This window comes from Pongo pygmaeus, chromosome 10, assembly GCF_028885625.2.
Source record: "Pongo pygmaeus isolate AG05252 chromosome 10, NHGRI_mPonPyg2-v2.0_pri, whole genome shotgun sequence".
Taxonomy (NCBI): domain Eukaryota; kingdom Metazoa; phylum Chordata; class Mammalia; order Primates; family Hominidae; genus Pongo; species Pongo pygmaeus.
Genome location: NC_072383.2, coordinates 19,251,685 through 19,275,563, shown reverse-complemented (window position 1 = coordinate 19,275,563; position 23,879 = coordinate 19,251,685). Strand labels below are relative to the sequence as shown.

Sequence of the window (23,879 nt, the reverse complement as noted above, 5' to 3'; positions counted from 1 at the left end):
ATGAACAGAGAGTAGGCCTTAACTTTTAGGTTGCTAATATTTCTGGATATTAAGTGTAACTCTTACAAGCAACAGCTTGTTAAAATTATTTTAAAATTTAATTAAGGACAATTTCTTTTTACAGGAAAATTTTGCCTCCTTACTTACAGTTTTTTTTTCCTTGCTCCAGTTGCATTTTCATTATTGGTTCTGTTCATACATTAAAATTTAATAATGCCATTCATTCTTTTCCCTTTTCATTTACATCATATCTCCATGGATGCTAAACTTTTCAAACAATGCTTTCAGTTTACATCATGATGAGGGATTTCAAAGTTAGATGTTTTTCTTAGAATATGCGTCTCTCTTTCCAAATTTCCCATTGAAATAAATAATTAAGAGAAAAGCTGAGATTACATACAAGGAGATAAAAATTAAAGTGTCCTCAGAATTGTTTTCTTTTCCAGTGAATATTATAAGCATTCAGAAATGACGGAGTTCTAGGGGAAATTATTTGAAAAGAATAGGACTGTAACCATACAAATTTTCTGTGAGGACACAGAAAGTCCTTCTTAGATATAAAAGAAAACTGGAAAAATGAGTCAAAGATAAGAATGCAGTAATGATGAAATAGCAATTGGAGAAAACTAGTGGTGATTACTAAACTCAATTCATTTCTTCATTTACTCAAAAAATATTTATTTAATGACTCTTATGCCTTGATCACTGTTCTAGGTGCTAGGGATATAGTTGTAAGCAGATCTTCTCCATAAAGTTTAAATTCTAGTGGAGGAGAAGATGAAAAAGCAAAACAAATATATGTAATATATACTATGCTGGATGATGATACATATGATTAAAATAACTAAATCCAAGAGGGGGATATGATGGGAGTTTATGGAGTATTGTATTTAAAATATGATAATCAGGGCTGAGAAGATGATACCTGGATAAATGTATGAAGTAGGTGCTAAACTAAGGGATGTTTTAATAATTTTTTAAGTACACTGAATTATATACGGTGTTTTTCATTTGAAGTTATATTTTAAGTTATACAATAAAATAGAAATTATACCTTGTTAAATTTCAGGGAAGACTTTAGTGTAGAATTTAAATATATGAGCTCTGGCTCCAAAGTTTCTGGGTTTAAAGTTCAGCTCTACCATATACTAAGTTTTATGACCATGGTTGAGTTAAACTCTCAGCAACTCAATTTCCCTACTTGTAATTGGAAACAAGAATAACAGTTGTTTCGTAGAGTTGTAGTGAGGGTAAAATGAGTTAATATATAAAGTGCTTAAAACTGACTGGCACATGGTAAGTACTCAATAAATGTTAGGTATTACTATGGCTATTCTTGTTATTATATTATTAAATCTACAAGGATCAGAAGGAGAAACGTGGACCCAATAGGAACCCCTATTTTTCAAAAAGGTTGGTAAAATAATACTGTTCAGTTATTGAATTAATTTAATATGGATCATTGCCAAACTGTCAGATTCACTAGTAGGAACAAATGTGTTTCTTTCTCTTTATAATTTTTGCAGAGAATAATAGCAGAATAATAAAGAAAATCAAGAATAGAATGGATAGAATAAAGTTGACTGAAACCAAAGCAAACTCAACAATTAATGATATTTAATGTAAACAGGCCAAATCTCCATATGAACAAATAAATCACCATCTGACCAGTTTTTTTTTTAAACAAAGGAATATTCTTCACACAAAAGTACACCATTGTAAAATGAAACAGGAAAAAAGAGATATATTAGGAAAGATTTCAAAAATTTAAAAAAGCAAGAATGACATTATTCACATCAAACAGGTGTAAATTAAGACAAAACCTTCAGAATAGGACAGATTTCATAAGGTTAATAACTACTATACACAACTAAGATGAAAAAATCTTGAAATAATAAAATATTATAATTTATAAACCAAGACCTGTTAGAATTAAAAATTGCAATACACAAATAATATAGTGGGATATTTTAACACTCCTTTATATATTCATGTTAGAGCAAGAAGACAAAACATATATAATATTTGAATAATATGATTAATAATTGAACGAATCGTTTGGTATCTGACACTGTAATCCATGAAGAGAAAATATTTTTTATTTTTAAATGTTAAAGGAACATTTATTCAAATAAAACTTTGACTAGGCCAAAAAATTTCAACATACTTCACAAGTAGAATTTCAATATACTTCACAAGTATACAGATTGTTACAATCAATGTGAAATGGATTTTGGCAATATCTTGCCAAGTTAAAGGTGTGGATAACCCATCACTGGTGGTTGCAGTCCTAGGTACCCTATAGAAATTTTTCCTCGTATGCATAACAAGATCATGCAAGAATGTTTGTTGCACCACCATTCATAATTGCGAAAAACTGAAGAGGCCTTAACTGTCTATCTAAAGAAGAATAGAAGCATGAATTTTGGAGTACACATGCAATTAAAAACTCTATAGCAGTTCAAATGAATAAACTATGAGTACATGCAACAGTGGATGGATCTAAAAAAAATAAAATTTAGCCAAAAAGAGCAAGTTTTAAAATTATACAGTATGATTCTATTTATATAAATCTAAAAACGTACAACAATACATTTTGCTAATGGATATATATGGGAACAATACCACATTAAGTAATGAAAATAATAACTACTAAGTGCAATACAGAATTTACCTTTTGTGAGTTAGAAACCCTGTAGGTCAGATTCTTTGGTTACCTAAAACATAACAAGAATTAATTTTAAAATTTTAATAACATTTTTTCAATCATTCGTATACTTAAAACATCCCCACAGATTACCATAGGATCAAAAAACAAAAAACAGTCAACAGCTTACCAAAGAAAAAAATAAATATGTATGTCAAAACTTACGTGATTTGGCCAAAGATACACTTATTCACAGTAAATATGTATTTTTTAAGTTTTAACTTTTATTTTAGATACAGGGGATACATGTGCACAGGTGTTTTACATGGAAATATTGTCTGATGAGGTTTGGGGTATGGATCCCATCACCCAGTGATGCATGGTCTCTGATAGGTAGTTTTTTGATCCTCTTCCTCTTTCCTCCCTCTACCCTCAAGCAGGCCGTGGTGTTTGTTGGTCTCTTCTTTGTGTCCACGTGTACTCAATGCTTAGCTCCTACTTATAAGGGGGAAAATGTAAAATTTGGTTTTCTCTTCCTGCATTAGTTTGCTTAGGATCATAGCCTCAAGCTCCATCCATGTTGCTACAAAGGACATCATTTTGCTCTTTTTTTATGGCTGCGTAAAATTCCATGTTGTTTATATGTACCACATTTTCTTTAGCCAATCTGCCATTGATGGGCACCTGATTTGACTACATGTCTTTGCTACTGTGAATAGCACAAGGATGAACATACAAATACATGTGAGAAAACTCCAGACTGCTTTCCACAGTGGCTGGACTAATTTACATTCCTACCAACAGTGTATAAACATTCACTTTTCTCTACAGCTTGGCCAGCATCTGTTTTTTTTTTTTTTTTTGACTTTTTGATAATAGCCATTCTGATTAGTGTAAAATGGCATCTCACTGTGGTTTCAATTTGTGTTTCTTTGATGATTAGTGATGGTGAGTGTTTTTTCATGTTTGTTGGCTGCTTGTATGCTTTCTTTTGAGAAGTGTCTGTTCATGTCCTTTGCTCTTCTTTTAATGGGGTTTTTTTTTACTCATTGATTTAAGTTCCCTGTAGATTCTGGATATTAGGACTTTGATACGTAGCTTGTGATGTATTTTCTCATTCTGTAGGTTGTCTGTTTACTCTGTTGATAGTTTCTTTTGCTGTGCAGAAGCTCTTTAGTTTAATTGGGTCTTACTTGTCTAGTTTTGTTTTTGTTGCGGTTGCTTGTGGGGACTTAGCTAAAAATTCTTTGCCAAGGTCAATGTCAAGAAGAATATTTTCTAGGTTGTCTTCAGTGTTGTTACTATTCCTATCAAACTACCAACATCATTCTTCACAGAATTAGAAAAAGCTCTTCTAAAATTCATATGGAATCCGAAAATAATGCAAATAGCTAAAGCAATCTTATGCAAAAAACAAAACAAAAGAAAACAAAACCAAAAAAAAAAAAAAAAGCTAGAGGCATAACACTACCCAACTTCAAACTATACTGTAAAAATATAGTAATCAAAACAGCATGGTACTGGTACAAAATCAGACACATAGACCAATGGAACAGAAAAGAAAACTCAGAAATATCGCCACACACATAACAACCATCTGATCTTTGACAGGACCAACACAAACAAGCAATGGGGAAAAGACTTCTTATTTAATAAATAGTGCTGGGATAACTGGCTAGCCATATGCAGATGATTGAAGCTGGACCCCTACCTTTCAACATATATAAAAATTAACTTAAAATGAATCAAAGATTTAAATATAAGTAAACATTTTTATATTCTTTATACATTAATAAGAGAAAATTAATTAATCAAGCATTCAATGTAAAAAGATAGAAATAAAACAAAAATGTTAAATTTAAGGAATCTGAGTGAAAAAAAATAACACATACACACCAACACATGCACACACATATATAAATTAGAATTAAAATGAGACAAAATTTAAAAAGTCACAGATTGACATAGACAAGAATTAGATTTTTTTAAAAAAAGCCAAACTAATGGAAAATCTAAAAAAGAATATACACACCATTTGAAATGAGAAAGAGGATTTAACAATAAACAAAGAATAAATTAAACTCATAAGAGATTTGATGCACATTAAAGCTTACAACTTGAACATTTCAATGACATGAATAACTTGTCTGATGAAAAAAGTATTAAAATTGACTCAAGAGGTAGAAAACCTTTCTAATGTAATCGTTGGGAAAAAAATTTAAAAACATGTCAATTATCTAAAAACACATGCTCCAGAGTCACAAAGTGCTTGAAAATTATGCATTTAAATATTCCAGGAATAGTTCATTTCAACAGTATACACTTTGCTCAGAACATTAAAAACCTGTGTGTGCTTGTGTCATTCATGTTCCCCTCTAGACCCACTCCGCCTTTCCCCTCACTGCCCTCATACCCAGATGTACTACTTTGGAGGACTCCCTGCACTCTGTTTTGGACTGGTTTCAGCCAAATGGGAAACCCAGCAGGAGGTTTAAGGGAGGAAAGAAAGTAAACTTTCAGTATTTATATCTTTAGCTCCTTTTCTGAGGAGTTACCTGAGGCTGTTTGAGACCCCTACTAAAGATTATAGGTTTTCGCAAGTTGGCCATTTTAATACTATTCTCTCATTCCAAGTTTGGTAACTATTTCTCCCTTTACACCTTCAGACCTAGGTGTGTAAACCACCCTAAGATACTGTAGTGTAGCTGGTGGTTAATCTACACTCCCTGCATACCTCTTTGTACATGATAAATTTATTAATCTTTACTGAAATTATCTTAATTTGACTATAATATTTGTTTCTTGCTGGTACACTGATTTATAAAATAAGCAAATCATTGAATGAAGTATCACATATGATACCAAAACCTGAAAAGATGGTGCATATAGAAGAATTACAAATTTCATCTTTTATTAAAAATAAAAGTCTAAATAAAATATTAACAAATAGATATACTCCACCATCGACAAGTAATTTGCATTAAAAATGCAAGGATGGTTTGAAATGAATGCGCTTACTTTATATCAATAGATTAAATAAAAAATTTTTAATAGGTACTGAAACATATTTAATAAAATCTAATATATTTCTGGTTAAAAAATCATTACTTAAAAAATAATAAATAAAAATTTTTTGAAACTAAAAGGTGCCTTATCCTTAATGATTGAACAAAAGACCTTTCATTGTCATTAAATTATTATTTACACCATATTATACAGTGTATATATTATACTGTATTAACTACTGTTATAGTATTCTAGAAGGTCAGTGTAATTAAACATGGAAGTGTTTTGAAAACAATGAGACAAACTATTATTGTTGCAGATAATGTAATATTTCAAATGTAGATAGCCTAGAATTAAGCAACCTCATTAAACTGGCTGAATTCAAGAAAATGATACAAAATTGACCATTATTATCAGTATAGTGCCCAATTAGATAAAACAACAGGGGAATCTCATTCACAATTGCTACAGAAAAAAAATCATAATATATTTAGGAATCAACTCATGAAATGTAAAAAATATAAGAAAACCTGTAACATTTTACTTATCCATATGAAGGGGTTCTTGGATGGATGGAGAGATGTAGTGTAGTAATTGATGAGAAGGTAGTATATCATGATAATTAAGATCATGGGCTTGGAATCAAACTGACCCAGGCTAGGATTCTTGCCCCTCTACTTAGTAGCTGCTTAAAGTTCCTAAGACTCAATTTTACTATCCATATGTTAGGGATACAATGGTATTTCTCACACATCTTGTGAATACATTGTCACTTGTTTTGGTAAAGTTCTTAGCACAATGTCTTGAAAATTATAAGGGTTCAAAAATGTTGGAATGAACAATTTTCCTCAAATTAATTGATAGGTTTAACACAATTCTGATCAAACTGAAAAATATTTATTTTTTAGGGGGAACTTGACAAAAATTCTCAAGTAAATCTAGTGGAAAATAACCACACAGAAATAGTAAAGAACTTTTTGACAAAAAAGCAGTTATTACAATGTCCTAACAGCACACCTTTGAAAATATGTGATAAGGATTTAAGGAAAGAAAATTAAAAAACGGAATGAAACACAAGTGTATGTAAGGAAACAGATACAAGTATATTTATCATATATACATCATAAGGAAAATCTATACAATAACGATATTGGCAAGGATATTCACCCAGATGACACTGGCATTCTTAGTGGAGGAGAAAAAATCAGTTTGATATCAGTTTTACGCAAATTGGCAAAATAACATCAAGATAGTTCAAAGTTTAAGGATATATCATCACACTATCAAATTGCAGGGGAAAATGTGTGTAATTTGATTAAATTCCTTACTGAAATATATCTTGCCGTATATTGTTAAGTGTTCTTTGATCTTATTAAAAGATTATTCAAGTTCTCTAAAGCTTTAAATAATATTTTTCTATCTTTTCTGAGCAAATTTGCTTGCCTGGGCCCTTCTTGTTATTGTATCTCTTTTTTTTTTTTTTTTTTTTTTTTTTTAAGATTTGGATGTATTTATCTTCAAATTTGCTACAACAGCTGCATGGTTATATGTAAAGTCATTATTATTTTATGTTTTAGAATAATTTTCTTCATTCTTCCTGGTAGTTAGTAATACCCTGGTCTTGATTTACATTAGAATATTGACATCAGGGCTTACAAAGTATGTTCTCACCAAGAGGTGAGTTTCTGTATTCAGATGATTTCTCCACCACTTCCCTGTCACACAGATTTCGTAATTTGACTTTATAACTGGTTGTGTTCCATTTTGATAGTTAAAGATAATATTTTTTTTCCCCACAAAGAAGTTATTTCACAAGCAGTAAACAAAAGGGGTTTTCTTCCTTTAAGAAAATAACCTGCTATTTCTTTCCTGCAAGCTGCTTGGATCAACTGTGCTTTATCGTAGGATAACTGGGGCTCCCTATAGAGCTTTGTTACGATGATATAGTTCACTTCTTTAACCAGAATGCTATACTTCACTCTCATCATGGTTTTATTTTCCTGACTGTGAGGTGGCATTTCATAGCATTTGCCCTTTTAATTCCTAAAGTAGCAGAAGTTTGGAGACAGCCCTGAGAGTAGCATCTAACACTTGCGCTTCTACCATGAAATGACGGAAAAGATAACTATGTACCTAGAACAAATGAGGCATGGTCTCACTGTACTTAGAAAGAGTGCAAATACAGCAGGTTGTGTTAGGTAGAATCCTGGGTACTTTAGGAAACTTGTAAAATTGGAATGTAAGTAGAAGAGGTGAGGATGGTGAGGTTTCTAGAAAGCATAGCAGTTAAGTGTACATGAAGGAACTAGACAAGTACAGCCTAGAAAATGGAGGGCTTGGGTTGTAGAACTATAAGGCAGTGATATTATCAAATGGTATACTGAAGACAACACTGGACTTGAAATGACTTGGTTTCCACAGGGCTTTGCCAAGGAGTCACACTGTGGCCCTGGGGAAAGCATTAACCTTTCAGGGCCTCAGCATCTTCTGTAAATTAGGGAAATTAGATGAGATCACCTCTGCATTTTTATAATACCATGATTTCAATATCTTTTTGTGATACTGGAATATAGCTATGATTTTTCAAAATCATTTTTAGAAGTGTAATTCTCTTTCTTTTTAAACAGTGCTTTACTGGGAGCTCCATTGTATAAAAAAGATAAAAACAGAGCTTCTCTGGTTGAAACAATGACAAAGAACTAGAGCCCTACTCACAGGGTTTACTTTTCACATGGTATCAGCTCCTGTGTCTCCTCTTGAGTAGCAGTGTAGATGCTCCTGCAGAACTCTGTGGGAAACATGGTCTGAAAACACTGAGAAAGTGGACTGGAAAGGAGCATTGACTTTACAGGCTGAACTTTATGAAATAGTTGATTCTGAAGCTCAACAGTGTAGTGCACTTCAGCCTAATAATGGCCTGAGTGGGGTTAGAGCCTCCCTCTTCCTGTCCCTCATATCTTTCCCTTAGATGAATTTAGAACTTGAGACCTACACAGTGTTTTTTTTTTTTTTTTTTTTTTTTTTGTGGGAATACAGAATTCCAGAAACTTCATATCCCTCATCATAATGTCTTACCCCACTTCAAGTGGGAAAAATTCACCTTGCTATATTTATAATTGTTAGTCTGCTATAATGTTCATAACTATAATAGTTTTCTTTAGTTGGCTTTTAATAAATTAGCAGTAAAATGTTTGCACTATAAAAAGTATCTTAAACCCTTAAGGAATGTTTTTCATGGTTTCATGAATACAGAAAATGATCTTCATAAAATTTACTACTAATAAAATATCTGTTATATACATTTTGCTTTGTGCATAATGTATTCAGTTTCAAAGTAAGATATTTGCAGTTAAGGCATATCTCAAGAAACTTCAAAAACACTGATTTTTATTTTATTTTATTTTTATTATACTTTAAGTTCTGGGGTACATGTGCAGAATGTGCAGGTTCGTTATATAGGTATACACGTGCCATGGTGGTTTGCTGCACCCATCAACCCATGGTCGACGTTAGGTATTTCTCCTAATGCTAAATGCTATCCCTCCTCTAGCCCCCCACCCCCCAACAGGCTGCAGTGCGTGATGTTCCCCTCCCTGTGTCCATGTGTTCTCATTGTTCAACTTCCATTTATGAGTGAGAACATGCAGTGTTTGTTTTTCTGTTCCTGTATTAGTTTGCTGGGAATGATGGTTTCCAGCTTTATCTATGTCCCTACAAAGGACATGAACTTATCCTTTTTTATGGCTGCATAGTATTCCATGTTCTATTTGTGCCACATTTTCTTTATCCAGTCTATCATTGATGGGCATCTGGGTTGGTTCCAAGTCTTTGCTATTGTGAATAGTGCTGCAATAAACATACATGTGCATGTCTGTTTATAGTAGAATGATTTATATTCCTTTGGTTATATACCCAGTAATGGGATTGCTGGGTCAAATGGTATTTCTGGTTCTAGATCCTTGAGGAATCACCACACTGTCTTCCAGAATGGTTGGACTAATTTACATTCCCACTAACAGTGTAGAAGCGTTCCTATTTCTCCACATCCTCTCCAGCATCTGTTGTTTTCTGACTTTTTAATGATCACCATTCTAACTGGCATGAGATGGTATCTCATTGTGGTTTTGATTTGCATTTCTCTAATAACCAGTGATGATGTGCTTTTATTCATATGTTTGTTGGTCGCATAAATGTCTTCTTTTGAGAAGTGTCCATTCAAATGTCCTTTGCCCACTTTTTGATGGGGTTGTTTTTTTTCTTGTAAATTTGTTTAAGGGCTAATATCCAGAATTTGTAGATTCTGGATATTAGCCCTTTGTCAGATGGATAGATTGCAAAAATTTTATCCCATTCTGTATGTTGCCTGTTCACTCTGATGATAGTTTCTTTTGCTGTGTAGAAGCTCTTTAGTTTAACTGGATCCCATTTGTCAATTTTGGCTTTTGTTGCTGTTGCTTTTGGTGTTTTAGTCATGAAGTCTTTGACCACACCTATGTCCTGAATGGTATTGTCTAGGTTTTCTTCTAGGGTTTTTATGGTTTTAGGTCTTACATTTGAGTCTTTAGTTTAACTTGAGTTAATTTTTGTGTAAGGTGTAAGGAAGGCATCCAGTTTTAGTTTTCTGCAAATGGCTAGCCAGTTTTCCCAACACCATTTATTAAATAGGGAATCCTTTCCCCATTGCTTGTTTTTGTCAGATTTGTCAAAGATCAGATGGCTGTAGTTGTGTGGTGTTATTTCTGAGGCCTCTGTTATGTTCTGTTAATCTATATATCTGTTTTGGTACCAGTACCATGCTGTTTTTGTTACTGTAGGCTTGTAGTATAGTTTGAAGTCAGGTAGTGTGATGCCTCCAGCTTTGTTCTTTTTGTTTAGGATTGTCTTGGCTATGCAGGCTCTTTTTTTGTTCCATATGAAATTTAAAGTAATGTTTTTTTCTAATTCTGTGAAGAAAGTCAATGGTAGCTTGATGGGGATAGCATTGAATCTATACATTACTTTGGGCAGTATGGCCATTTTCATGATATTAATTCTTCCTATCCATGAGCATGGAATGGTTTCCCATTTGTTTGTGTCCTCTCTTATTTCCTTGAGTAGTTGTTTGTGGTTCTCCTTGAAGAGGTCCTTCACATCCCTTGTAAGTTGTATTCCTAGGTATTTTATTCTCTTTGTAGCAATTGTGAATGGGAGTTCACTCATGATTTGGCTCTCTGTTTGTTTGTTATGGGTGTGTAGGAATGCTTGTGATTTTTGCCCATTGATTTTGTATCCTGAGACTTTGCTGAAGTTGCTTATCAGCTTAAGGAGATTTTGGACTAAGATGATGGGGTTTTCTAAATATAGAATCATGTTATCTGCAAAAAGAAACAATTTAACTTCCTCTCTTCCTAGCTGAATACACTTTATTTCTTTCTTTTGCCTGATTGCTCTGGCCAGAACTTCCAATACTATGTTGAGTAGGAGTGGTGAGAGAGGGCATCCTTGTGCTGGTTTTCAAAGGGGATGCTTCCAACTTTTGTCCCTTCAGTATGATATATATAGGCTGTGGGTTTGTCATAAATAGCTCTTATTATTTTGAGATATGTTCCATCAATACCTAGTTTACTGAGAGTTTTTAGCATGAAGGGGTGTTGAATTTTATCAAAGGCCTTTTCTGCATCTATTGAGATAATCATGTAGTTTTTGTCATTGGTTCTGTTTATGTGATGCATTAAGTTTATTGGTTTGTGTGTGTTGAACCAGCCTTGCATCCCAGGGATGAAGCCGACTTGATTGTGATGGATAAGCTTTTTGATGTGCTGCTAGATTTGGTTTGCCAGTATTTTATTGAGGATTTTCACATCAATGTTCATCATGGATATTGGCCTGAAATTTTCTTTTTTTGTTGTGTCTCTGCCAGGTTTTGATATCAGGATGATGCTGGCCTCATCAAATGAGTTAGGGAGGAGTCCTTATTCTATTGTTTGGAATAGTTTCAGAGGGAATGGTACCTGCTTCTCTTTGTACCTCTGGTAGAATTCAGCTGTGAATCCGTCTGATCCTGGGCTTTTTTTGGTTGATAGGCTATTAATTACTGCCTCAATTTCAGAAATTGTTATTGGTCTATTCAGGGATTTGACTTCCTCCTGGTTTAGCCTTGGGAGGGTATATGTGTCCAGGAATTTATTCATTTCTTCTAGATTTTCTAGTTTATTTGCGTAGAGGTGTTTATAGTATTCTCTGATGGTAGTTTGTATTTCTGTGGGATCAGTGGTGATATCCCTTTTATCATTTTTTTTATTGTGTCTATTTGATTCTTCTCTCTTTTCTGTATTAGTCTGGCTAGTGGTCTATCTATTTTGTTAATCTTTTCAAAAAAACAGCTCCTGGAATCATTGATTTTTTGAAGGATTTTTCATGTCTTTATCTCTTTCAGTTCTGCTCCGATCTTAGTTATCTCTTGTCTTCTGCTAGCTTTTGAATTTGTTTGCTCTTGCTTTTCTAGCTCTTTTAATCGTGATGTTAAAGTGTTGATTTTAGATCTTTCTTGCTTTCTCCTGTGGGCATTTACTGCTATAAATTTCCCTCTAAACACTGCTTTAGCTGTGTCCCAGAGATTCTGGTACATTGTGTCTTTGTTCTCATTGGTTTCAAAGAATTTCGTTATTTCTGCCTTAATGTCATTATTTACTCAGTAGTCATTCAGGAGCAGGTTGTTCAGTTTCCATGTATTTGTGTGGTTTTGATTGAGTTTCTTAATCCTGAGTTCTAATTTGATTGCACTGTGGTCTGAGAGACTGTTTGTTATAATTTCAGTTCTTTTGCATTTGCTGAGGAGTGTTTTACTTCCAATTATATGGTCAATTTTAGAATAAGTGTGATGTGGTGCTGAGAAAAATGTATATTCTGTTGATCTGGGGTGGAGAGTTCTGTAGATGTCTATTAGGTCTGCTTGGTCCAGAGCTGAGTTCAAGTCCTGAATATCCTTGTTATTTTTATGTCTTATTGATCTGTCTAATATTGACAGTGGGGTGTTAAAGTCTCCCATTATTATTGTGTGGGAGTCTAAGTCTCTTCATATGTCTCTAAGAACTTGTTTTATGAATCTGGGTGCTTCTGTATTGGGTGTATATATATTTAGGATAGTTAGCTCTTCTTGTTGCATTGATCCCTTTACCATTGTGTAATGCCCTTCTTTGTCTTTTTTGATCTTTGCTGGTTTAAAGTCTGTTTTATCAGAGACTGGGATTACAACCCTGCTTATTTTTGCTTTCTATTTGCTTGGCAAATATTCCTCTATCCCTTTATTTTTTGCCTATGTGTGTCTTTTCATGTGAGATGGGTCTCCTGAATACAGCACACTGATGGGTCCTGACTCTTTATCCAATTTGGCAGTCTGTATCTTTTAATTGGGGCATTTAGTCTATTTACACTTAAGGTTGATATTGTTATGCATGAATTTGATCCTGTCATTATGATGCTAGCTGGTTATTTTGCCCGTTAGTTGTTGCAGTTTCTTTATAATGTTGATGGTCTTTACAATTTGGTGTGTTTTTGCAGTGGCTGCTATCAGTTTTTCCATTCCATATCACTTACAAAGTTTAGTTTGGCTGGATATGAAATTCTGGGTTAAAAATTCTTTTCTTTAAGATGTTGAATATTGAGTCCCATTCTCTTCTGGCTTCTAGCATTTCTGCAAAGAGATATGCTGTTAGTCTGATGTGCTTCCATTTGTGGGTAACCCGACCTTTCTCTCTGGCTGCCCTTAGCATTTTTTCCTTCATTTCAACCTTTGTGAATCTGATGATTATGTGTCTTGGGGTTGCTCTTCTTGAGGAGTATCTTTGTGGTGTTCTCTGTATTTCCTGAATTTGAATGTTGGCTTGTCTTGCTAGGCTGGGGAAGATCTCCTGGATAATATCCTGAAGAGTGTTTTCCAACTTGGTTCCATTCCCCCTGTCACTTTCAGGTACACCAGTCAAACGTAGGTTTCGTCTTTTCACATAGTCCTGTATTTCTTGGAGGCTTTGTTTGTTCCTTTTCACTCTTTTTTTCTCAAATCTTGTCTTCATGCTTTACTTCATTAAGTTGATCTTCAATCTCTGATATCCTTTCTTCTGCTTGATCAATTTGGTATTGATACTTGTATATGCTTCACAAAGTTCTCATGCTGTGTTTTTCAGCTCCATCAGGTCATTTATGTTCTTCTCTAAACTGGTTATTCTAGTTAGCAATTCCTGTAACCTTTTTTCAAGGTTCTTAGCTTCCTTGCATTGAGTTAGAACATGCTCCTTCAGCTTGGAGGAATTTGTTATTACCTACCTTCTGAAGCCTACTTCTGTCAATTCGTCAAGCTCATTCTCTGTCCAGTTTTGTTCTCTTGCTGGCGAGGAGTAGTGATCCTTTGGAGGAGAAGAGACGTTCTGGTTTTTGGAATTTTTAGCCTTTTTGCACTGGTTTTTCCTCATCTTCGTGGATTTATCTACCTTTGGTCTTTGATGTTGGTGACCCTCGGATGGGGTTTCCATGTGGACATCCTTTCTGTTGATGTTGATGCTATTCCTTTCTGTTTGTTAGTTTTCCTTCTAACACTCAGGCCCTTCTGCTGCAGGTCTGCTGGAGTTTGCTGGAGGTCCACTACAGACCCTGTTTGCCTGGGTATCACCCGCAGAGTCTGCAGAATAGCAAAGATTGCTGCCTATTCCTTCCTCTGGAAGCTTTGTCCCAGAGTGCACCTGCCAGATACCAGCCGGAGTGCTCCTATATGAGTTGTCTACCCCTGCTGGGAGGTGTCTCCCAGTCAAGAGGCACAGGGGTCGGGTACTCATTTGAGGAGGCAGTCTGGCCCTTAGCAGAGCTCGAGCGCTGTGCTGGGAGATCTGCTGCTCTCTTCAGAGCTGCCATGCAGGAATGTTTAAGTCTGCTGAAGCTGGGTTCACAGCCACCCTTTCCCTCAGGTGCTCTGTCCCAGGGAGATAGGAGTTTTATCTGTAAGCCCCTAACTGGGGCTGCTGCCTTTCTTTCAGAGATGCCCCACCCAGAGAGGAGGAATGTCGAGCTGCGGTGGGCTCCGCCCAGTTCAAACTTCCTGGCAGCTTTATTTACACTGTACAGGGAAAACTGCCTACTCAAGCCTCAGTAATGGCTGATGCCCCTCCCCACACCAAGCTCGAGCGTCCCTGGTCGACTTCAGACTGCTGTGCTTGTAGCGATTTCAAGCCAATGGATCTTAGCTTGCTGAGATCTGTAGGGGTGGGATCCACTGAGCTAGACCACTTGGCTCCCAGGCTTCAGCTCCCTTTCCAGAGGAGTGTATGGTTCTGTCTCGCTGGCATTCCAGGAGCCACTGGGGTATGAAAAAAATCTCCTGCAGCTAGCTTGGTGTCTGCCCAAACAGCTGCCCAATTTTGTGCTTGAAACCCAGGGCCCTGGTGGCGTAGTCACCCAAGGGAATCTCTTGGTCTGTGGGTTGCGAAGACCATGGGAAAAACATAGTATCTGGGCTGGAACAGGCCGTTCCTCACGGCACAGTTCTTCATGGTTTCCCTTGGCTAGGGGAGGGAGTTCCCCTACCCCTTGCACTTCCCAGGTGAGGCGATGCCCCACCCTGCTTTGGCTTGCCCTCTGTGGGCTGCACCCACCATCTAACCAGTTCCAATGAGATGAACTGGGTACCTCAGTTGGAAATGCAGAAATCACCTGCCTTCTGCATTGATCTCGCTGGGAGCTGCAGACTGTAGCTATTCCTATTCAGCCATCTTGCCAGCCACTACCGATATTTTTTTTTTATAAATGATTAGATTCTTTTAAATCTGTTTTAAATGTATTAAGGAATATAAACTAAAATCCAGAGGGTGAAGTAGCATCTTCTTCCCTGAAGTCTACAGATCAGAACAGTTAATGCTGTTGACATGACTTTGCATTGACCTTTTGATGATGAGAAAAATGTTGTCAAAAGTTATAATATGCTTAAATGAAAATGAACTTCAAATAGAATCTTAATTACTAAAGCAACTGGACTGGAAAAGATGATGTTAACAGAAACAGTAGGTAATTTTTCAGATAGTACCATGGAATAAATTTACATTCACTAGTTAAGAAAAATAACAGCACCAAATATATGAAGACTCTTGGTTTTAACATATTACTTTCTGAGCATGTAGATAGATGAGCAGGAAGGTGACTTTAATACAGATGCACTTGAGGCTTTAATTCATTAGCAATTCAAGAAGGAATAATAAATACTTCAAATAAGCTGTGCTTTTCATATCTGCTCAGTAATGAAATTTTAATTAACTATAGAACCAATTATAAGATTTTGTATAAAATATTGCAAGATTAATTTTTTCAGTGGCAATTAAACTGTTCAAGTAGAGATTCTGCTAGGTTTTGTCTAGAAAGATTTTCCTTCTTTTTTTCAATTTTTTATCATAATAAATGTAAAAAATATATAAGAATTCCAATTTTGAAAACCAAATCCCTTTCTTTTGTCTGTTATATGTTTCATATATGGACAGTCCCCAACTTAATGATAGTTTGACTGACTATTTTTCAACTCTACAGTAGTGTGAAAGCAATGTATTCAACTGAAACTTCAAATGCCCATACAACAATTCTGCTTTTCACTTTCAGTAGAAAATTCAATAATTTCCATGAGATATTTAACACTTTATTATGAAATAGGCTTTGTGTTAGATAATTTTGCCCAACTTTAGGCTAACATAAGCATTCTGAGCATGTTTAAGGAATGCTAGGCTAAACTATGATGTTCAGTAGGTTAGGTGTATTAAATGCATTTTCAACTTATGATACTTTCAACTTATGATGGGCTTATTAGGACATAACACCATTATAAGCAGAAGAGCATCTGTATATATTTTGTGTATCATGTATAAAAATTTTAAAATATAAAATTATATATCACTTAATTTACATAAAGTGTTAGCCAAAAGAGAGACTCCCTTCTACTTTATAGGCCCTAAAGGAGTTATGGGTCCCTGTACATGGCAGTGAGTGAAATACTCAGAAGTCTAAGATACAGACATAACCCTAAAGAGTTTTTCAAGTCCCTTTTATCTTCCTGCCAACAATATTAAGTAATAAACAACTATTGGCAGGCACTATGGCTCACGCCTGTAATCCCAGCACTTTGGGAGGCCAAGGCAGGCAGATTGCTTGAGGCCAGGAGTTCGAGATCAACTGGGGCAACATTGTGAAAACCCATCTCTACAAAAAATATAAACATTAGCCAGACATTAGCATTAAGAAACATAATTCTTAAATAATAAGACTTGAAAGTCAAAATTACCCCTTGATTCATGGACTGCAGAATGGATGTTGTGTTAGCAGTTATAAAAACTCTTTGTACATCTTTCCCAGAGCTCTTGGGTGACTAGGTGCGTTGTCAATGAGTAGTAGTATTTTGAAAGGAATCTTTTTTCTGAGCACTAAGTCTCAACAGAGAGCTTTAAATATTCAGTAAACTATGTTATAAATAAATATACTGTCATCCAGGCTTTGTTGATGCACTTATAGAGCCAGGCAGAGTTGATTTAACATAATTCTTAAAGATCCTACGATATTTGGCATGGTCAACGAGCACTGGCTTCCACTTAAAGTTACCAGCTGCACTGAAACTCTGCATTTGAAACTCTGAAGTCAGACACTGACTTCTTTCTAGGTATGAATGTTGCAGGGTGCATCTTCTTCCAATAGAAACCTGTTTTGTCTACATTGAAAATCTGTTGTTGAGTGTAGCTACCTGCATCAATGATCTTAGCTAGATCCTCTGGGTAACTTGCTGTAGCTTTTCCATCAGCACTTGCTGCTTCACTTTGTACTTTTATGTTATGAAGATGGTTTCTTTCCTTAAGCCTCACGAACCAACCTCTGCTAGCTTCCAACCTTTTGCCTGCAGCTTCCTCACCTCTCTCAGTCTTCATAGAATTGAGGAGACTTAGAACCTTGCTCTGGATTAGGCTTTGGCTTAAGGGAATGTTGCGGCTGGCTTGATCTTCTCTCCAGACCACTACAACTTTCCCCCTATCAGCAATAAGGCTTTTTGCTTTCTCATTATTCATATATTGAGTGGAGTAGCACTTTTAATTTCCTTCAAGAAGTTCTCCTTTGCATTCACAATCTGGCTGTTTGACACAGAGGCCTAACTTTCAGCCCATCTTGACTTTTAACATGTCTTCCTCATAAGCTTAATTGTTTCTAGCTCTTGATTTAAAATAAGAGATATGTGACTCTTCCTTTCACTTGAACACTTAGAGGCTATTTGTAGGTTATTAATTGGCCCAATTTCAATATTGTTTTGCCTCAGGGAATAGGAAAGCCCAAGGAGAGGGAGAAAGATGGGACAATTGCTGGTCTGTGAAGCAGTCAGAACACACAATATTTGTCAATTAAATTTGCTGTCTTGCACGTGCGATTACAGTGTCAATAGCAATATCAAAAATCACTGCCAGGCGTGGTGGCTCATACCTGTAATCCCAGCACTCTGGGAGGCCAAGGTGGGTGCATCACCTGAGGCCAGGATTTTGAGACCAGCCTGGCCAACATGGTGAAACCCCATCTCTACTGAAAAAACAAAAAAAAAAAAAAAAATTAGCCGTGTGTGGTGGTGGATGGTTGTAATCCCAGCTACTTGGAGGGGAAAGGCAGAAGAGTCTCTTGAACCCAGGAGATGGAGGTTGCAGTGAGCTGAGATCGCACCACTGCACTCCAGCCTAAGAGACAGAGTGAGAGTCTGTCAAAAAAAAAATCACGTATCATCATAAAAGATGTGATAATAATGCAAAATTTGAAATATTGCATGAATTACCAAAATGTGTCACAGAGATGTAAAGCGAGCACAGGCTATTGAAAAAATGGCATTGATATGCTTGCTTGACACAGTCAGCTTCAAGCTGTTGCTAGCTTGAAGTGAGGAGGCAAATGACTACAAATTAGACTGTGGATTATTTTACATGTAACTGAAAAGTGTTCTGGGACTGTCAAATTCCTTAAGATACTATATAAAAACTGTTACATGATTTTTTTTTTCAGATTGGAGTTTATCATATGCTAAAGTAGTTAAACTTATTTTCTCAAATCATTTCATAAAATAATTATTCTGATTTCTGTCAGCCTAATCTTGTTTCATCTCTAAAATATTTAATATTTTTTACTTCCTACTAGATAAATATAATTGAAACTAACTGCTGGATTAAGTAATTTTTAGTAGTACATATAATTTTTAAAATAAAATACATAGACAATTTTGATTAGAGATTTGTTAACTATACTTTATACATAGTTCATGTATATATATATATCAGACTCCTCACTTTATAAATAACTCATAATTTAGTTTTGCAAATTAAGAAATAAAAATGGCATTTGATCATGTCAATTTATTAGAAAATGATAAATTACATTATGTAGATATGAAAAAATTGTAGTCTTGGTTGCTTTTAGTAACATGTTGCAAGATATGACTTCTAATTTATTTCACAGTGAATTTCATATTTCTGAAAATATGTGTATTATCCTTTTATTGGAAGTTAAAACTTGAGGTCTGACTTTTTTTTTTTAAGAGTGGCTGATGGTTGACATTATTAAATGTGGGTTGGCTTGCTTAATTAGGTTATATGGTGGATATTTCCCACTAATTAAATGAGCATAACACTGCATTGTGTTCCTCGATGTTGGCAGGTTTCAAAGATGCACTGAGTTGAATATTTTAATTTCTCCCTCCCTGCCTAAATATATTGAATTAAACACAACCCCTTTCAGTGAAACAGCCACTGGTATAGGCTGATCATTGAGTGAGTCAGGGTAAAGACTTTGTGCTCTTAGTGCTCTTCCCTTCAGAAATTGAGGATGTCAGTGGCTCTAATAATAGAATAACAAGTCCATTTTCAAATATATTGGTTTCTTATTGTTTACTTTCAATATAACAGAAGGGCTGGCAACAAAGTGTCCATTAACATATTATTAAAAATAATGTTTGATGATAGACTACTGTGATTCTTTTGGTATAAAATTCAGAAGAATTTAAAGAACTGAGTGACATTGTCACAAGAAAACTCTTTCCCATTCACTTTTTTTCTGATCAAGGTTGCTCATTGCTCATATCTATGAAGTAAAAATAAAAGTAGACTGGATGCTGAACACTCTGTCTTTCTAGTAATAACTAATATTCATTGGTAGATATATGAACTAATCCAGAATAAATGAGCTTGATCCATGTCAGTATGAATTGTGTTTTCAATAAGTTTAAATTTTTATCTTTAAAATTACATTAAATTTGTTAATATCTTTATGTTATTTTGAACAGTTGTTTATAGAAGAGAAAATTTTTAAATGTTTTATACTCTTGGGCACAGGAAAAAATCATATACATGTTTTTGAAGCAAACATGTATGACAGAATAATCAGTGAAAGACTTTTCAGCATAAAAATGTATTAAATTAGTATAAAATGTATTGGTGAAATGACATAGAAAGTTCAAAAAGAGAAAGAAACTACGTAAAATTAGGGAAGGGTTTGTCTTTTTTTAAAAAAAATGAATAAATCTAGTGTATTTAGATTCTGCTGCATACTTAAAAAATCTGATAAAAATATTTTATTTGAAAATGTTGATATTTACAATATGTCTGAAATTACATGTTACTCTTCACTTTTTAAAAGATAAATCTTAAACATCAACTTAAAAATGTACAAGAAGATACCTATTTTTCTAAAATTCTTCCAAAATTTTAGGGATTTGTCAGTTAAAGTCCTCTATCTTAGGCGACCATGTTTTCTTGGTGATAAGTTTTAAAGTCTGTCTTTTTCTTCATTGAAGGAGTTATTTTTGCCTGAATGGTGGCCAAGCCTCTTTATCTCCAAGAGGGGACTGCACCAAGGTCCTCAGGAACATGACCACATTAGGAGCTGAATCAAGGCCCTTCAGCCTGTTCTAACTTACTACCCCAGCCTTGCACTGTGGCCCCCACCAGAGCGCCACACTCTCTCCACATCAAATCTCTCAGTCTGTGACAACATCAGATCCTTTTGTACTTTGGTGCTTTGAACCTTATGTTTCTTCTGCCTGCAGCCATCTTCTCACGGTCAATGGCAAAGGCAAAAACAAAGACAAAAACTAAAACCCAGAACATGTATGGAGATTGATTTTATTTGGAATTTTGCAATAGCAAGAGCACCGCAGATCTGAGGATCAGAGCGTGTCAGCAGGGTGGTTTGGCCTTGGATTTTATAACAAAGAGCTTGTCTAAGCTATATGTGGGATGACTTCACAGTTAGGTTTTTTTTTTTTTTTTTTTTTTTTTGTAATCAGGGGGAGACTCAGTCTGTCAAATTGTTACTGGAAAGGGGTTCCAATCCAGACTCCAAGACAGGGTTCTTGGATCTCGTGCAAGAAAGAATTCAGAGCCAGTCCATAGAGTAAAGTGAGAGCAGGTTTATTAAGAAAGCATAGGAATAAAAGAATGACTATTCCATAGGCAAAGCAGCAGCACGGGCTGCTCAAATAAGGAAACTTATAGTTATTTCTTGATTATATGCTAAACAAGGGGTGGATTATTCGTGAGCTTTCCGGGAAAGGGGTGGGCAATACCTGAAACTGAGGGTTCCTCCCCTTTTTAGACCATATAGGGTAATTTCCTGACATGGCCATGGCATTCGTAAACTGTCATGACACTGGTGGGAGTGTCTTTCTGCACGCTAATGCATTATAATGAGCAGTAAGGACAACGAGAGGTCACTCATGTTACCATCTTGGTTTTGGTGGGTTTTGGCTGGCTTCTTTTCTGCAACCTGTTTTATCAGCAAGGTCTTCATGACCTGTATTTTATGCCAACCTCCTATCTCATCCTGTGACTTAGAATGTCTAATCTCCTGGGAATGCAGCCCAGTAGTGACAGGGACAGGCGGCAAAGAAATTCTGGGCAGAAGAGGGCAGATTCCTGGCAAGGCCCCCACCCTCAAACCAAAAAGCCGGAGACTGCATCCCAAAGTGAGAATTTACATCGCTGTTTTCCTGCTTGAATGTTGCCTTTTCCAAAACAACCTATAGCCCCACCCTACTCCATTCTGTGCCTATAAAAACCTCAAACCCAGCCAGCAGAGAGAGGAGAGGCAGCTGGACATTAGCTACTACAGCTGGATGTTGGAGAGAAGTGGCTTGACTTCAGAAGGACAAATTGACAGCTTCTCTGGTAACTTCAGAGAGGAATCCGGCAGGAGATAGCTGGACTTTGGGGGAAGATTACCTTCTCACTTTATCCCCTTTTCAGCTCTCCTTCCCATTGAGAGCCACTTTCATCTGCAATAATATCCCCCACGTTTACCATCCTTCAATTTGTTCATGTGATCTCATTTCTCCTGGACACCGGAGAAGAGCTCGGGAGCTGTGAGTGCGGATGCAAAAAGGCTGTCACACTGACCCTTTGCCTTTGTTGGCAGAAGGCAGCTGCCTCACATGAAAAGGCAGAGGGTACACTGAGCTGTTAACGCTTAAGCTGTCCATGGACGGCAGAGAGAAAAGAGCACTGTACACTCCCTCTGGGGCTTCAAGGGTCGTAGGCACCCCTGCAGTGCTGCCGCTGAGCATGCACAGAGTATGCTCCTGCCAGTACCCAACAGCACTCACCCTGGCTCCTGCACCCGCTTACCTGTGTAAGCGGTAACCTCTCCCACAAGGGGTGGTAGGCAGCGGGTCTGAGTGAGTGGAGTTCGCTCTTGCCGGCAATGAAGTGGCCAGCTGATTCTAGCACTCATGTATTCCAGTTCCTGCCTTGTTGGCTTGCTCACTCCTTCCTACGAGGAGTTGAGAGCTGTGGGCTGAGTAAACGGGGCACCCCTGTTGCGAGTTCCACAAAGGGGTCAGGGAAATGTCCTGCTTCAGTAGGTCTCAGCCTTATTTTATCCAGCCCCTGTTCAAGTTGGTCTGGTTCGAATGCCTCTGACAAGATGAGCAAGAAATGTTTATCTCTGTGTCAAGCTAGTTTTCGGAGGATAAACAGTTCAGCTAATTATTTATGAAACAAAGACAGTTTTTCAGGGTCTGGCTTTGTTATACAGAAACATTTGTGAGTCTTATGTGAGTTAGGAAAAAGAGTGAATTTTGTGTCTCATGTGTCACCTGGGAAGGGGATTCTTTGCAGTAAACCCTTTCCCAGAACACAAAAAGGGTGAGGAATTCTGGAAAGCTACTTTTCAGAACCACAGGGCATAGGTAAATTTCAATGTCACCACCGTGGTTAAACCTTTGGGTCCTAAATACTTCCTTTGTCAAACTGTAATCCTCAGGCTCCCCAGGAAATAGAAGTGAGACAGGGATTAGCTTGCCGGATGTTTATTGGGAGGTCCTTTTGGGATTAACAGCTGTGGACAGCAGGTGAGAAAAGCTGTTTAGGGTGGAACAAAATTCCACAAACCAAATCTGGTTCATGGCCTGATTGTATTTGGCTCTGAGATAAGTAAGAATGGTTTTTACATTTTCAATGGGTTGTAAAAAAAAAATAAGACTATCTGACAGAAATTGACCTTATGTGGACTGCAAAGCCTAAAACATTTTACTCTGTAGCCCTTTCAGAAAAAATTTGCCTACTCCTAGGTTGGAAGGGGGATGGGGAACTGCTGATGCCGTCATAACAAAGGCCTTAGTCAATCCTCCTGGGAGCTTGGAAGCTGGGATGATGCTGCAAATTTGTCTTGAACTGGGGCAAAGGGGTAGGATTTCCCATGTGGTCTGCTCCTGGGAAGGAGCCTTATCTTGATGAGGGAGCTGGAGGATGAGTGCTTCAGTCCTCCAGGGAGGGTAGGGGGTGGTGGAAGCATTCACTATATGAGCCTTCTCTAACTTCCTGAGGGAGAGTTTTTTGCTCTCCTTTGGTCTCCCACAGTGTGAAGTTTTTGCCTAATTAGTCCTTTACATGCCAGTATCCTCCACTCAGCTGGGACCTACCAGGAACAAGAAGAGTGTGCAATTTTCTTTTGTGCTCCTAGTGCCTAATGTAGAGTCTGGCATAAAGATTGGGCTCAGTAGCTAGTAACCGAATGAGGAAATATTCTCGCTTTTTATAAGACTGAAATATGGAAAATCATCTGTCTAGGCATTCATAGAGTAAGTGGAAGGGTTTTTTAAGAGTCAGATATCTTGTAAACTAGACCTTTGTTTATTTTCATGAAATGGATATGAACGGATGCATGACATTTGAATACAAGAAAAGTAGAATGTCCAATTTCAATCACACAC

At 36.3% G+C, this 23,879-nt stretch overlaps 1 protein-coding gene across 1 annotated transcript in view; it reads right to left on the bottom strand.

Annotated features, from left to right (window-relative positions):
• CAPZA3 (capping actin protein of muscle Z-line subunit alpha 3) overlaps positions 1–23,879 on the bottom strand; it is a 54,464-nt gene that overhangs the window by 16,035 nt on the left and 14,550 nt on the right. The window contains exon 3 of the transcript XR_008492843.1: positions 2,675–2,717. The gene's annotated coding sequence lies outside the window, so the exon portion shown is untranslated. The remainder of the gene's footprint in view (positions 1–2,674; positions 2,718–23,879) is intronic.